This window comes from Pyrus communis, chromosome 7 (assembly GCF_963583255.1).
Source record: "Pyrus communis chromosome 7, drPyrComm1.1, whole genome shotgun sequence".
Classification (NCBI taxonomy): Eukaryota; Viridiplantae; Streptophyta; class Magnoliopsida; order Rosales; family Rosaceae; genus Pyrus; species Pyrus communis.
In genome coordinates, this window is record NC_084809.1 from 24,239,020 (window position 1) to 24,254,822 (window position 15,803).

At 38.9% G+C, this 15,803-nt stretch overlaps 2 pseudogenes; one reads left to right on the forward strand and one right to left on the reverse strand.

Annotated features, from left to right (window-relative positions):
- The first annotated feature begins 364 nt into the window (after positions 1 to 364).
- Positions 365 to 7,362, forward strand: LOC137740710 (acyl-coenzyme A oxidase 3, peroxisomal-like; annotated as a pseudogene).
- Positions 7,363 to 9,079: 1,717 nt separating this feature from the next.
- Positions 9,080 to 10,895, reverse strand: LOC137740711 (transcription factor VOZ1-like; annotated as a pseudogene).
- Positions 10,896 to 15,803: the final 4,908 nt, after the last annotated feature.

A 15,803-nucleotide genomic window follows, 5' to 3' on the forward strand; every position in this document is an offset into this window, starting at 1 on the left:
ATATATTCCGTGTTCGTAGAGCAAAGAGAGACACGTAACCAATTTTTTGAAAAGATAAAAATAGGCATGCATGCAGTCTACTTTCTCCTACTCTTGTTCATCGTTCTATAAATAGTGAAGAGTCAGGCGACGGTGGTGGTGGTGGTAGTCGCAGGGGAAAATTGGAAATTGGAAAGTGAGAAGGCCCAGTGCCAGGTGTCCCCATCACAACAAGCGTGTGACAGTTGAGAACGCAAGTGCTCCAGCATTGCTCATATGTTCATATAGCAGTGAAAAGTCATGCAACCACCTCTCTCTCTCTCTCTCTCTCTCTTTCTATCTCTCTCTCTCTCTCTCTCGCTCCTCTGAAATTCCTCCTCCGCGTATGGCGATGGATCGCGTCACATGGCGAACCCAAGTTCTCTCGAACCACCTCAACCAACCCTCACCGAGCTCTCTCCCTCTTTCCCCCAACCCCTGCCTCGATTTTTTTCCGCCCGAGCTCTCCGAGACCTTCGAATTCGACACCAAGGAGATGCGCAAGTTCCTCGACGCCCACAATCTCGAGGACCGGGACTGGCTTTTTGGCCTTATAAAGCAGAGCAAGCTCTTTAATCCCGGAGAGGCCGGCGGCCAGTTATTTGTCTCGCCGGACTACAACCAAAGCATGGAGCAGCAGCGGCAGATGACCATGAAGCGAATTGCCTACTTGCTGGATCGTGGAGTTATCAAAGACTGGCTTACGGATAAAGGGGTTGATGCCGAGTTGTGAAAGTTTGCGTTGTTCGAGGTTATCGTGATTTATGATCATTCCCTTGCTGTCAAGCTTGGTGCACATTTGTTTTTGTGGTATGATCAATTAATGAATTGAATTTCATGGCATTGTTTTTTATTTCAAATTTAAGTGTGGAATGTTAAGGATGGAGTTCATTGATTTCCAAGTTTTCGGTTTGTTGATGAATTGCAGGGGCGGTGCCATCCAAGTTTTCGGCACAAAGCGCCATCACGACAAGTGGCTGAGGGACACTGAGAATTATGCCATCATGGGTTGCTTTGCAATGTCTGAGTTGGGCCACGGTAGTAATGTATGCTGAGGTTGTTCAACTTCAATCATTTGGTCTGCATTCTCATGTCTGCAGATGGTTGTTTGCCTTATTTTTTGCTAAGTTTTCACTTTTTGCTTTTGGAATTATGTTTATAGGTTCGAGGGATTGAAACAGTCACCACTTATGATTCGAATACTGGAGAATTTGTTATTAGTACTCCTTGTGAATCAGCTCAGAATTATTGGATTGGAGCAGCAGCTAATGTAAGGATAATCTTTTTCATTTTTTTTCTTGGATAAGATAATGTAAGGATCACCTTAAAAGCGTAGCGCTGCGCGTTTTATAATTCTTGCCTCAGTTATATTTCATATTACTACAAATTCCCAATAAGGTTCCTCCATCGGCTGTCTGTACACTGATATATTACTTTTCTTGGTGATGTTCAGCATGCCACACACTCAATAGTCTTTTCACAACTCAGTATTTCCGGGAACAACCAAGGTGTCTATGCTCTTATAGCCCATATCAGGGATGAAAATGGTAATGTTTGTCCAGGAGTTCGTATTGCCGATTGTGGTCACAAAATTGGCTTAAATGGTGTTGATAATGGTCGAATATGGTAATCATGTTTTTAGTTTTTATTGGAAGAAAGAATGGCAACTAGGGTTAGGTTAGGTGAATGGCAACTAGGGTTAGGTTAGGTCGCATGTTCACCGTACAAAGGATTTTAGGGTGATAGATAGTGTTGTCAATTCCCTTAATTCAAGGGATGTGTCTCTTGTTGTCAATTTCCTCAATTTGTCTTATTTGTCTTGTCAATTCCCTTAATTTAAGGGATGTGTCTTATTTGTTCTTTTTTGTTAGCTTTAGACATAAATCAAGGAGGGATAGGTAGTCTTGTTTTCTTCCCTCTAGCACATATATATTGCTATCTCTTGTACCTGATTGTCTTATGATGAATATACCATTCACAAAATTCAATATGGTATCAGAGCAGTGACCCTAACCGGCCTGTCTCTGTGGTGTTCTCTTGAGAGATTTGTGAGCTTCTTGTCCTTTAATCATGGCTGAAGAAAGCTTAGTAAATTTGGAAGGAGACGGCTTTCATGCTACTCTACCATCACCACACTCAGATATTGATATCAACCCAAATCAACGTCTTAGTTCTGTCTTGCTAAATGAGTTTAACTATCTTCCATGGGAGAGAGCAATTTCTCTTGCTCTGGAAGGACGATCAAAGCTTGGTTAGGTTAATGGTGCTATTCCAATGCCTGAGACTACCTCACCGGAGTATGATGTTTGGCTATGCAAAGACCAGTTGGTCATGTCGTGGCTACTCAATTCCATGGATTGTAAGATTGCAGAAATTTTTAGCTATGCTGAATCCTCCATGACTCTTTGGAAAAATCTCAAGGAAATGTATGGAAATCAGAACAATGCGGCTAGAGTGTTTCAGTTAAAGAAGGACATTGCTGGTTTGCAACAGGAAGGGAAGCCATTTGTGCAACATCTTGGAAAGCTGACCACTATGTGGAACGAGCTGAATGTGTATCGACCACACACCATCGACACTGCTGTGCTAACTAAAAGAGCCGAGGAAGACAAAATATTCCAACTCCTAGCAAGCCTGAGCCCTAAATTCGAAGATCTTCGAAGCCATATCCTCATGAATCCCGACCTGCCTTCTTTTTCAAGTGTGTGTGCCACAATTCAAAGAGAAGAGGTTCGAATGAAAGTCATGACCTAGAACATGAAGGCAAATATACCAGAAGCTAGGGCTTACTTTTCTAACCAAAAACTTGGTGAGGAGAGAGGCTACAAAGGAAAGAAAACTGGCTTAAAATGTAGCCATTGTGATGCTGGTGGGCACTCAAGAGACCGATGTTGGATTCTTCATCCAGAGTTAAAACCAAAGTTTCCTAGGGATAACAAAGGTGTCTCGAAAGGCTCGTACAACCCTTCTTACAAGGCAAATCATGTTGCCACAACTTCTTCTGATGGAGCACTGAAGTTCACCACTAATCCAGCTGCACTGATCAACGAGTTTGCTATGTTTCTTCACAAGAAACAAGGTCTTGGAGATAGTGAAGGACCACTAAATCAGTGTGACAACAATCAAACTGCACTACTAGGACAGTTTGCTGGCTTCCTGGCTGGAAATGAAGGCGTGGTACAAAGGGACATCCCAGGTATCTTACACTCCTTCTCAACTGCTCTCAACATTGGTAATGTGCATGATTATTGGATTATAGATTCTGGAGCCACTGATCATATGACTAACAAGTCTACAAACTTGCATAAATTTGAAAAATTCTCTATTCCATCTCAAGTGTCAGTTGCCAATGGGAAAAATGCTATGATTGTGGGAAAAGGAAAAATACATTTGATCTCAAGTGATGTCGAGTCTGAGGCTCTTTATGTTCCCTCATTCCCTTTTTCAACTTTTATCTGTTAGCAAGATCACAAACTCATTAAATTGTCTTGCCATTTTCTCTCCCAAAAATGTGATCTTTCAGGATGTAGTCACCAAGAAGACGATTGGTGAAGGATTTTTCTTAAATGGTCTCTACTATCTTTCCAAGCATATTCGAGTTCCCAAGGTTTTTCAAGTCACTTCAAGCTTAGCTCAAGAACAACAACTTTGGCACCAACGTCTAGCACATCCTTCTGAAAAAGTTATATCCACCTTGTTCCCAAATATGTGCAAAGTTACAAGTCCTTGTGATGTTTGTCATTTTTCTAAGTTTACTAGATTACCAATTACTTCCTCTTTGTCTAGGGCTAGTAACCCTTTTGAAATCGTGCATTCCGATGTATGGGGACCAACTATAGAGTCTTTTGATGGATACAAATACTTTGTAACTTTTGTGGATGATTTCACAAGGATTACTTGGTTGTATCTTTTGAAATTTAAAAGTGAAGTGATGGAAGTTTTTCAAGATTTTCATAGACTTGTGGCCACCCAATTTGCTTCAAAAATTCATATTTTACGATCAGATAACGGCACAAAATATATGTCTCATAACATGTCACACTACTTGAGCACGCATGGTATATTACACCAAACAAGCTGTGTTGGAACACCTCAACAAAATGGGGTGGCCGAGAGGAAGAATAGAGATCTACTTGAGAAGACTAGAGCTTTTATGTTTCACATGAATGTGCCTAAGAAGTTTTGGTCTCAAGGAGTCCTTACTGCGGCATATCTCATCAATAGATTGCCTAGTAAAGTGTTGAATTTTAAATCACCTTATAAGGTCTTGAAAAATAGAAAGATCAACTTTTCCCATTTGAGAGTCTTTGGGTGTACATGCTTTGTTCACATTCAAACTCAAAATCGTGACAAGCTAGACCCAAGGGCTGCCAAATGTGTCTTTCTAGGTTATTCATCTACCCAAAAAGGTTACAAGTGCTATAATTCAACAACTAGAAAAATGGTTGTTTCAAGGGATGTTAAATTTGAAGAACATGTTCCTTACTTCTCACAATCACTGGATTACTCTAGACAGGGGGAGCATTTGATGGACTTATTTCCTTTTCCATATCCAAACGGAGAAGATGCAACATGCACTCCTAGTGATCATGTGCCGGATGATGTTAACCTTCACTCGGTGGAACATCTTGAAGATGAAAACCCTTCCTCATCGGAGATTCACACTGCACCCTCCAGTGATCTTTCCAACCATGATGTTGTTCAAATACCTGTAGTTCAATCTCCTACAGTTCGTCGCAATCCTGCACGAGAGAGGAAACTTCCATCCAAGTTGCATGATTATGTGACCTACACTGCCAGGTATCCCGTGACTAATGTTATTGATTATAGCAAAGTCTCATCTTCTTTTGCTACATTCCTAAGTGCCATTAATGAAGCTCGAGAACCTCAAAGTTTTCAAGAAGCCAATCTTCACAGTGAGTGGAGAAATGCTATGGCAGAGGAGCTTCAAGCCCTCCATGAAAATAACACATGGACTATAGTGAAACTTCCAAAAGGAAAGAAGGCAGTGGGGAGTCGTTGGGTGTACAAAACTAAGTTTCATTCAGATGGCACAATCGAAAAGAATAAGGCTCGCTTGGTTGCTCGAGGTTTTACACAAACCTATGGCGTCGATTATAAAGAGACATTTGCTCCGGTGGTAAAAATGAACACTGTTAGAGTATTGTTGTCGATTGTAATTAACAATGCATGGCCTCTCTTCCAAATGGATGTTAAAAATGTTGCAATTAACAATGCATGGCCTCTCTTTCAAATGGATGTTAAAAATGCTTTCCTGCAGGGTGAACTTGAAGAAGAGGTTTACATGAAGCTACCCCCAGGTCATCCTCAATCAAACAATCCAGAAATGGTGTGCAAACTCCATAAATCCATTTATGGTCTCAAGCAAAGTCCACATGCATGGTATGCCAAGCTTAGTCATGTTCTGGAAAGGGTTGGTTTTTGTCGAAGTATTGCGGATTCTTCCCTATTTGTTCGTTCCAGCTTAGTGGGTAAACTAGTTGTGCTCATTTATGTTGATGATCTAATTGTGACAGGTGATAATATATCAGAGATTAATGCTCTTAAACAGTATCTCAACAACAAGTTTGCTATCAAGGATCTTGGCACTCTCAAATACTTTCTGGGCATCGAGATGGCACACTCTCACAAGGGTTTCTTCCTCAACCAACGCAAGTATGTCATGGATCTTCTTCACGAAGCAAAAATGACAGATTGCAAGCCTGCTCGTACCCCCTTGGATAGCAACTTGAAGCTAAAAACTCACGGTGATCCAGTTCCTAATTTAAGTTACTATCAAAGAATGGTTGGCAAACTCATTTATCTGACTATCACACGTCCTGATATATCATATGCTGTCAGCATTGTTAGCCAGTTTATGCACTCTCCAAGCATGGATCATTTGAAGATTGTTCATCGTGTGCTACGTTATCTTAAGGGTTCCATTGGTAGAGGAATTCTTATGCGCAACAATAGTCACACTCAGATCTCAGGCTATACTGATGCTGACTGGGCAGGCAATTCTCTCGATCGCAAGTCTACCACTGGGTTTTGTATGTTTGTGGGAGGCAACCTAGTTACCTGGAAAAGCAAGAAACAAAGTGTTGCTGCACGCTCTAGTGCAGAGGCAGAGTATCGTGCTATGGCGTCCACTGCTTGTGAACTTATTTGGCTCAAAAGCCTTCTGTTGACTTTAGGTTTTCCTCATCAACAACCCATGTCCCTACACTATGATAATCAGGCCGCGATGCACATTGCATCGAATCCTGTATTCCATGAGCGAACTAAACATATTGAAGTTGATTGTCACTACGTCAGAAATCAAGTTCAGTCCAAGGTGATCGAGACTCACTACACGCGCAGTCATGATCAACTTGCGGATATTTTCACAAAAGGATTACCCTCTGCTGATTTTCAACGTCTTTTGTTCAAGCTTGGATCAATTAATCCCTTTGATCCAGCTTGAGGGGGAGTATTGGAAGAAAGAATGGCAACTAGGGTTAGGTTAGGTGAATGGCAACTAGGGTTAGGTTAGGTTGCATGTTCACCGTACAAAGGATTTTAGGGTGATAGATAGTGTTGTCAATTCCCTTAATTCAAGGGATGTGTCTCTTGTTGTCAATTTCCTCAATTTGTCTTATTTGTCTTGTCAATTCCCTTAATTCAAGGGATGTGTCTTATTTGTTCTTTTTTGTTCTTTTTTAATTGACTATTCATGTCCATTACATATTTCTGTAAGTTCAATTCCGTGGCTTGGATTTAGAAATGTATTAACATGTTTGACAACATTCGAATTCCAAGGGAAAATTTGTTAAATTCAGTTGCCGATGTTTCCCCAGATGGGAAATATCTGAGTGCAATAAAAGACCCAGATCAGGTAGTTCTATTTCCGGTTGAACATATATGTTTAGCTTTTATTTGACAAAAAAATGTTCTCTCCTTTTATTGACACTTTGTTTCTTTCGTGCAGCGATTTGCAGCATTCATGGCTCCATTGACATGGGGTCGTGTAGCTATAGCAGTCAGTGCCGTTTACTCTTCACAGGTAATGGATTTCATGCATGATGGCAATTAACTATTTTTGCATCTATGTATTTGTAGAGTGATGGATTGCAGATCTCTTCTGCCAACTGAATTTTCATCATTGACACAATCATTTCTTTCCCTATGGTCAGATAAGCTTAGCAATAGCCATAAGGTACTCAATGACAAGGCCTATTGCTTGACTACCCTAGTCATCAACAGCGGCGTTTGCCTCTTCTTGCAAAAACGTACGAATTTTGTGGCATTGTGGTGTCTCAGTTTAATTGGACTTATTGCAATAACAACTTTTTCACAAGTTAAATTGATACCGTCTGTATAAAATCACTGGTTTTTCATGTCTAGGAAATACTTCTTATTCTCATTGTTGTTAATAATTAAAACAGCCAAGTTAATAATGTATCTGCTACTTCTGTGACCAAACTGAAGACAAATTCTGAAAGTTCTTTTCTTGTTGGTGTCAATATTTCAGTGAACATGTATTTAATAAGAAAAAGTGAATAATAGATCAGGAATGGTCTATTATGAACTGCAATTTCTTGTTGGCATCCCTGACGCTTTTCTGAGTCCTATAGCCTTTAACTGGATCGATTCAAATTAATGGTCTTCAGTTGAGCAGCACAAGTCTGCAGTTTCTCCCAAAATCCCTCATCCCTCACTTTGAGCTGAAGAAAAAGATTTCTTGAGCCCCAAGTATTCTCGCCTAATACTTGTAATAAGTGAATTGTCTATTGATGGCATCAACTCCAAAATAATGTAATAATAAATCCGCTGACTTTTTGCTGAAATAAAATAAAATAAATAAAAATAATCTGCTGGCTTTTGAACTTGAAAATAGGCATAATTTTTAGCAAAGAAACCTGCTATTGTTTCTATTTAGTTTGAGCCCTCTGTTGGTGTTTTCAGTAATCTCTTGTTGATTCATTTTTTTATTTTCTCTGTTTTTCTTGAATCTAATTTTGTTTTTGAAACTAACGAGTACTCAATAATTTAGCTACAGGGCTGTTTGATAACCATTTCGTATTCAGTTTAAAGTTTTTGTTTTTAATTCTTTGAAACTGAAAACTAAATCTTGTTTAGTAACTATTTTCAATTTTTATTTTTAATTTTAAAACTAAAAACTATTTTCTTGAGTTTTCAAAATTTGGTTTTCAGTTTTTAGTTTTCATTTTTTTTTAAATAGAAACTAGTTGCTAAGTAAAATTTCAGTTTTCAATCATAAACTAAATGGTTATTAAATGGCTTCAAAAACAAAAAAACTGGATTCAATAGGGATACCAAGGACTTTAAGTAGGTTTTGACAGAAACGTTACCTTGTATTACAAGTAGAATGGATGACTTTGTATTTTGTAGGGTTCCATTCACATCAATCAAAACCAATGAAACTTGTGTGATACGCAAAAATATACGAAAGTAGCACTACAATTATTTTCTGAATGGCTAGATTTGATTCTTTGAAATAAACGGTCCCAAGTGAATCAAGTTGTTTAAAAAAATTTCAAGCTTGATACATAATCGACATGGATTGACACTTAAGGTTGCAAAATTTTGTTGAGGTTGGTGGAGAGTAGAGCTGGAGATAGCCCCCCCCTCCCCCTTTTTTTTTTTTTTTTTTTTTTTGTCAAACGATAGATTTTGTTAAATTAGCTAACGACAAGGTTTGAATCCCCGCCGTCATGCAAGGACCCAACACCTTTCAACTACTGTGAAAAGGGCCACTTGCGCCAGAGATAGCCATTGGGTGTCTAAAGTCATGTCGTAGGTGCTGGTTCATTGTCTTGTTTGAGACAACACCAAGTTCATTGAGCATGCATCGATTCCAAATCCAGAAACTTGAGTTGGGCCCCTCGTGACCGGTAGAGTAACACGATCGCTGGCGAAGAACACAAACGAAATGTCAATAAACTCTTGCAACTTGACCACTTCACTGTTATATTCTATGTACATGTATCGGTTCAAATCCGGCATCAGGCTTTTTGCTAGCTTCTCCCTTATCATTCTTCCCAACTTCTGTAGAAGCCTAAGCAGTGAGCCTTCCCATCTTCTTCTGCAGGTCAGATCCTTTGGAACTTTTCTTTGCCGTGCCAAACTTGAGCTCCAACTTATATAGTACACAGGCGTCTGACTTGTTGGCTTCATACTCAAACACATGCCACTCGTAATCGCTTGAAGGTTGCGGATCCATATACTAGGACCTTTTCTGTCCCCCAAATTCCTTCATCACCTGCTTTCTTGATTCATGCCAACCGCGCCCGTTGTAGTCTGGCAGTGATCTCTGCTTCCTGTTTCCACTCTCAAAGGCCCTTCTAGGCCTACGAAAAAAGAGCCACTCCTAAGCGTTTCACCCTTGAGGAAAGAAATATCAGGTCGCAAAACTGGAGTGTTCCCAGGAAGACCTTCATTTCTTGCTAAAAAAGCATGACAACTACTGCAATAATCCTGACACAAAACTTGAGCAGGCCTGGAACAATCCCAAAGAGCACATTTTGGCCCTAAGAAAGCAGATTCTGGAGGACATATATCCGGCAGAACATGTGGCACAACATCCTCTTCAGATTGTTTAATGTCATTGCGACTGATGAAAGGCCCTTCATTTAAGTAATTAGGAAATTCAAAGTGATTATCATTTATTTGAGTAGCCGAATCTCAGCTATCAACCACTGTATTCTGGAAACTGGACGCAGTGTGGCATTGGTCAAGGTCCAATCCTTGAAAAATATCTTCTCGAGGTTCCTTAAAATTAAGAAACGAAAAGGTCCTGAAAAGTTGATTAAGCATGGAGCTCATCAGTAATCAATCACAAATCAAGAAGACATATCCTTACATTCCGAAACCACAGCATAGAAGAACAACGAGTACTGTCCAGAATACAATAAATCAAACTAATGCAAATCCTATGCTTAATTTCCCAAATCATGGTTTCTATCTTCCATTCCACGTTTGGGTCAACTGCCAAGATGTACAATTACTCACCAAAAAGCAACCGATATGGGAAGAAAACATCGAATTAGACTTTAAAACTACTGAAAACTTGCACAAAACATCCCTAAATCGAACAAACTCCGTTTTTCTATAAACCTCTTGGCAGTTGAGAAAGTTATGTGAAGGAAGATAAACACCAAACAATGTCAAATATACCTCAAAATCGTGTTTGTTTAACGAATTCCACAACAGTTTTACCAAAACAAGAGTTCCGCAACAGAATAGGAAAACCATGTTGCACTAAATGCTAAGACATCAAGAAGAATGTCATATGAAAATTTAGCTAATATAGGAACAATAAAGTGTATGACTCGTCTGCTTCAGTCGTTGGCAATCTTCCACTTGAAACGGAAAAGTATTCACTTCTGTAAATTCCGTGAAATTACTCAAGCGAAGGTTTTGAAGATTAGGTTGTGGCAATTCCTTTAATGGACTTTGTGCATCAACCTTCTCATCACAGTGTTGTTTCAAGAGCCGGGCTAACTCCTAAGAAAATGTTCCAAGGCTTCCGAGGCTACCACCCAACTGAGTTTGCATGTAATTGAAATTTATACGCCTATCAAGCATTACTTGATAGAAAACACGAAGTGCGCAAGCATAAACACAAAGCGAGAAAATGAGGAAAACCCACACGTAGAGAAGATGCCGGGAGGGGTCATTGAGCTCGGCATCCCACCCGCCAAGCATCCGATGCATTTGTTCCTCCCAGATGGAAATGTCGGCAGTTCGGCCCTCTTTCCTGGCCATTTGAATATTGGTGACCATCCCTTGAAGCTTGTGGACTCAGTCTTTGTTGTTTTCGTCAGTAACTTGCGAGAAGCAGCGTCACACTTGCCCTTGGAGTCCCTCGGCATTGCTGCCCTCTGCTCTCTCTCTCTTCCTCTTCTAATAAAATCCCTAAAAAGAAATTTAAAAATATTTCATTAATCTTTCTTGTATTTTAAGTGAGAGATCTTAGTCTCGATTCTCACTAAAAATGAATTTGAACCACATTATTACTATCGTTTGTTTAAAAAAAAGGAAGTAAATACACAATCATAATTAGAAAATTAAGTGTCATTTACTATTACAGTCTAGTGTTATTCTTCTTCACTTGTAAGTGAGAGGTCTTACGTTCAAGCCTCATCAAAAGCGAATTTGAACCATATTGTTACTAGCTATTGTGATGCTAAATTCACCCCCTCCCCAGAAAATATTGTATTTTCATAAAAATAAAAACAAAAAATTAAACGAATAAAAAAACATAATTGAAACAATATTGGGGATAATACAAACCCTAATTATAAAAACCCAGAGAAAGATGAATGTTGAATGGAATGGAAAAATGAAAAGCAGAGGAGAAAGAGAGAAATTATATACCTCAAAGCAACTGCCCATTACCACAATGGTGCAAAACAATCAACTGAATTTAAACGTTTCTGCAGATTTTTGGGTTCGCAGATTTTGGCTGCTCTTCCCTTCCCCCCTTCCGCGATTTGTTCACTCACTGAACCTTTCGTCCCTCTTTGTTCTCGACTTTTTCTCCATTTTTTAGGTAATCTCTAACCGAAATGGCTAAACCTAATCCCGTTCAAAATTAGTCTTACAAAAAAATATTTTTAAATGAACAGTATCAAGTCATACCCATATACCATTTCCATACGAAGGGCACATAAGCCTTCAAAATTTATTAATTTTAAGTTTATACTTTATATTTATTGGTTAATTTCATTAAACAATTGTTTTTTTTTTTTTTGAATAAAGTACAATATTCATTAAGCAACTTGGAATACGTACAAACTGAGGATAGTGTGCATACTGGGCCTCGATAAAAACTTTGCCAGAGATTTCAACCCGGTCTAAGGAAAAGAGTGTCCCGCACAACAATTAATAACCTATTCCCAAATGAACAATATAAATGGAAATTACAATCCTTCCTCAAATAAGATGTCTTAAATCAAATCTGGAGGCTCCTCAAACCACACCAACTCCTGAGAAACACCAAGGCCCATTCAAGCAAGCCAATGCGCTGCTGAGTTACCGTCCCTCCTTACGTGGCTACACTCTGAATTCGGCAATCCTGAGAGAAAGAATCTCAAATCATTTATAACAGAGCCCTAAATAGAATAATCATCCCCGTTACCCTTCATGGCCGCCATCACCACACTAGAGTCTCCTTCAAAATTAACTTTCACATCGTCCAAATAGCAACTCTTAATCAATCCCACTGCACAACACACTGCAACCAATACCAATTCTGAGTGAAGAGCTGACACGGTTCGATCAATGGGTCTAGCAGTGGCTGCTAGGAATTCACCCATGTGACCCCTAACCACGACGTCATAGCCCATCCCCTTCCTTCGCCCCCCCCCCCCCCCCCCCCCGGGGCATACGCCACCTTGACTCCAAGCCCCATCAAAGTTGCATTTGATCCACCCCTCCTTAGGTTTCCTCCATTTCTAAACTTCCCTGGTAGCCTTTCGAGCCTCAAATTTATGCCAGTTTTGAAACTCATGCATCCAACCCTTAGTTCGCAGTACAATTTCCTGTGGTGGCAGCCAAGACCCATTCCATAGTACATCATTCCTATGTTTCCATAATGCCCACAACAACATCAAACAAAGCTCGAAACTCACTATAGGAAGCTGTTGCGCACAAATTACCAACCACTGCACAAGAGACATCTAGTCACCCCCATTGTCCACTCTCAACCCCATGCTTTGAAACCACACTGCCCTCGCCAAACTACAATCTCTGAACACATGCTCTGTTGATTTGACTTGCACACTACAGACCACACACACCTCTTCACCCATCACTAAATCTAACCATTGAATTTTAATTAATTATTGCAAACGAGGAGGAGCTGTGCCCAAAAAAATGGTCTAAGAGAGGGGCTACATTTGGCCAATCTGGTACCCCTTTGGCCAAACAATGGTTTGGTGAACTCCATATAATTATATCCCAGACATCGGTTAGAGGAATTTTTTGACAAATCATGTTATTTTTTATCTTTTGGACCTTCAGTTATCTCCATTGGTAGAATCTCACCTTTGCTTTTTACATTTTACTTTTTAACTTTTACAGGGGGTGATGTCTCTCTCTGTGTCTCGTTCTGAATGCGTATGCGATGAATTGCTTTTTTATATTTCTTTTCTTCTTCTTCAATTCACATACAATGCAAAAAGGAAACAAACCCAATTCCTTATATGGGAATTTGATTACACCAACCCAAGTTAACTCCATCGCCACTTTCCAGTTACTCTAGGCTAAATTACACTTAGCCCAAGTCCAAATCTGCCAAAAGGAAGGTCATACTTGGCTACTCAAAGATGAGTAGGAACTCCTACTCAAAATTGTCTGTTGTCAATTTATAGAACTTCATGTTTATAATCAGAACCGTTCATATTATAAATCACTCCATAAAGATCGCATCTGCAAAAAAGCAATTAAAACTAAGGTCTTTTAGTCATCAAATTGTTTAAAAACAAATGAACGGTATTGGTAAAAGCATTACGAACCGTCTATGTATTTGCTACAATAGATTGACTAAACGACCTTAGTTTTAATTTACTATTTGTAGAGATGATCTTTACAGTGTGATTCATAATATGAACAGTTCTAATCATAAGTACAAAGCTCTGTGATTAAAACTAAGAGTTTTGAGTATGAATTCCTACTCATCTTTGAGTAGCCAAGTATTGTTCTTAGGAAAAAGAGAAAGGAAGACTTAGCTATAATGGGTGAAGGCAGAGAAGCCTAGGGATTCCCTATGAAGCCTAAAAAGAGAACCCTTCACCTATAAACAAGGAGGTTCAACTCAATGCAAAAGGGACAACAGAATGTTAGAGAGAAATCACTCTCTAAGTGCAAGCAACCTTGAACCTTGAAATACTAATCTTCCTACAATCTTAGTAGCTCCTCCAAGCTTTCTTTGATCTTCCTTAGTGAACAGAAGCTACCTTGTAACACTAGGAAACCCAAACTACCCCACTCTGAACATCATGCAATCATGCAAAATTCTCTCTCACACTAAACCGACAAGCTTCTAGCTTCCATGCTACGCTTTGCTTATGCAAGTGATTATTTGTTTAATCATGCTATCTCCGAGCCAAATAATATAACCAAGATACTTACTAAGACACTAATTCTTTCGAGGTATCTCGAAACTTGGTATTCAAACGGACCAGGAGAGGCAAAGGGGGTTCGCCAAAACCCAAGTCTAGTTCAACCTAAAATCCCCCAACAACAAGCAATGCTCAATTCCTAGATACATCCATCAAAATAGTTTGGGTTGCCTATGCAATTAAAATCGATGAATTTCATGCCCTCAATTATTTAGAATAATAATTCACTAAATTCTGATTCGATCAAGAAAGTTTAGGTTATGATTTAATGATTTGTCATCTAGGATGTGCAATTTCATTCCTAGTAAAGTGCAAAATAATTTCTTATGAATGTCAGAGAAAAATACTTCAGGTAGTTTGAATCTACTTAATCCGACATATTCATATACCCATTTGGTTGTGGACGCAATGAGCTATTGGCTCCTAATTGTGTGAATATGAACTTTATATTTATATTATGGGGCTACATGCCTCCCACAGTCCCACTCATATTGGACGGGAATGAAAAATTAACGTATTGAGGTCTTGCAACATAATGAGAGTTAGAGCGACTGCATGTCTTCATCATCATAATATAATTCAGTGGCATGATGAATTATAAATTCGTAATGCTCATTTGGAGTTAGGAAATAGAGAAAGTCACATATGTTCTTTTATTTTATTTTATGTTATTGAGTAATTAATTGTACTCTAAATAGAAATAAAAGTAATTTATTTTCTTTCGTGCCAATGGATTCAATTCCGTGGAGTGAACAAAAATATTATAGCCAATGAAAATAAATGGTAGACATCAAATCAAAAGCATAAAAGAAATAAGCAGTCTCTTTATGTATGTAGGAGAACATATAGGATAATAAAGAAGAAACGGTTGCTTGGGTATGCATAGCCAACATATGAGATTAACTCAATCACAGCAAAGTGGCCCAGTGGTAAGGGCGCGGTTTTCGGCTCCCATAATACAAATAACCGGAAGGTTCCGGGTTCGAGACTCCAAGCTGGTGAGTCTGCAGGTTCCGGGTTCGAGACTCCAAGCTGGTGAGTCTGCTTGACTGTGGCCAATGAGAAGCTGAAATGCCTCTATGAGTCTTCCAGACACCCAGAATAGGTGGATAATCGTAACTTGCCACCAGTTGTCCTCTTTTTTACAAAAAATAAAAAATAAATAAACCAGATGAGATTAACTCCACATATGAATTGAAACTGAAACACTATGCATAAAGAGGAACAATCGATCTTTTTCATGTGGACCTTTAATGCGCACACATACATACATACTTACATACATACATACATACATATATAATGTATGATTGAATGCAAACACAGCAAAGATACTAGCTGCAAGATCAAAAGTGATAAGAGATGCAGAAATAAACAAAACTGAAAAATAATGAATTGAATCGGACTATACATGCCAAAATAAATTCAATGCTCGATTCAATTCTATGACATATAATATTTGTATGCAAGAAGAATGAACAACTTAGAGCATGATGAAGTTCAATGGTTGAGTATAAGAAACTCTAAACCACGTGATGACTCTAGCTCAAAAAAAAAAAAAAAAAAAAAAAAGCATAAATATTTCAATGAATGATTGATGACTCTTGATAGGAACCGTATGCATCAATATCATACCATGATTGATCAACACATGTT